This window comes from Sinocyclocheilus anshuiensis, unplaced genomic scaffold (assembly GCF_001515605.1).
Source record: "Sinocyclocheilus anshuiensis isolate Anshui unplaced genomic scaffold, SAMN03320099.WGS_v1.1 C31961485, whole genome shotgun sequence".
Lineage (NCBI taxonomy): Eukaryota > Metazoa > Chordata > Actinopteri > Cypriniformes > Cyprinidae > Sinocyclocheilus > Sinocyclocheilus anshuiensis.
This window is the reverse complement of record NW_015608059.1, coordinates 1-603: the sequence shown is the minus strand read 5'-3', so window position 1 is coordinate 603 and position 603 is coordinate 1. Positions and strand designations below refer to the sequence as shown.

The 603-nt window shown below is 45.9% G+C and overlaps 1 long non-coding RNA gene across 1 annotated transcript; it reads left to right on the top strand.

Moving 5' to 3' along the window:
• On the top strand, positions 1 to 587 carry LOC107682259 (uncharacterized). Its single transcript, XR_001633432.1, has 4 exons — positions 1 to 67; positions 150 to 271; positions 351 to 402; positions 496 to 587. It is a non-coding gene; the product is annotated as an uncharacterized LOC107682259 (long non-coding RNA).
• The last annotated feature ends 16 nt before the right edge of the window (positions 588 to 603 follow it).

Sequence of the window (603 nt, the reverse complement as noted above, 5' to 3'; positions counted from 1 at the left end):
TATTCATCCTGTCTCTGTGCCAATGGGAGAAAGACCTTTAAATGGGTGTTTACGGCTTCTGTACTCGGTCCGTATTGGATTGTCTGGTTCCCTAAATTTGTGTAAGAAGAGTGTATGAGGTGTTGCTCACTTCCTGTCTGTCACTGCAGGACCTATCAATGTGACTGTCAGTGCTTCAGCTGAACCATCCCGGACTCTATGTGGCACTGAGGTCGTGACCGTGCCAACGAGGGGACGCACTGATGTAGTCACTCGAAGTCTACTTGTTCTGGTAAGTGTTAACCAGCTTTCTGGAGTTTAATCATGGCGCTCATGCTGCTTTACTGTTTACGGTTTTATTGCTTTTATAGCCTGAAGGAGTTGAAAGGACAAACACCCACAGTTGGTTACTGTGTCCAAAGGGTGGGTTTTGCGCTCAGTGATTCCCAAATGCATTCTTGTACAGCCAAATATTAGCCTGGTGCTCAAAGCTGATCTGTTGTGTTCGGTCTGCAGGAAACCTTCTTTCTGAAGACGTGAACCTGACGTTTCCAACAAATGTGGTTCAGGGATCAGCCAGATGCTCAGTTTCAGTCCTTGGTAAAGCATTTAATTGAGCAGAAA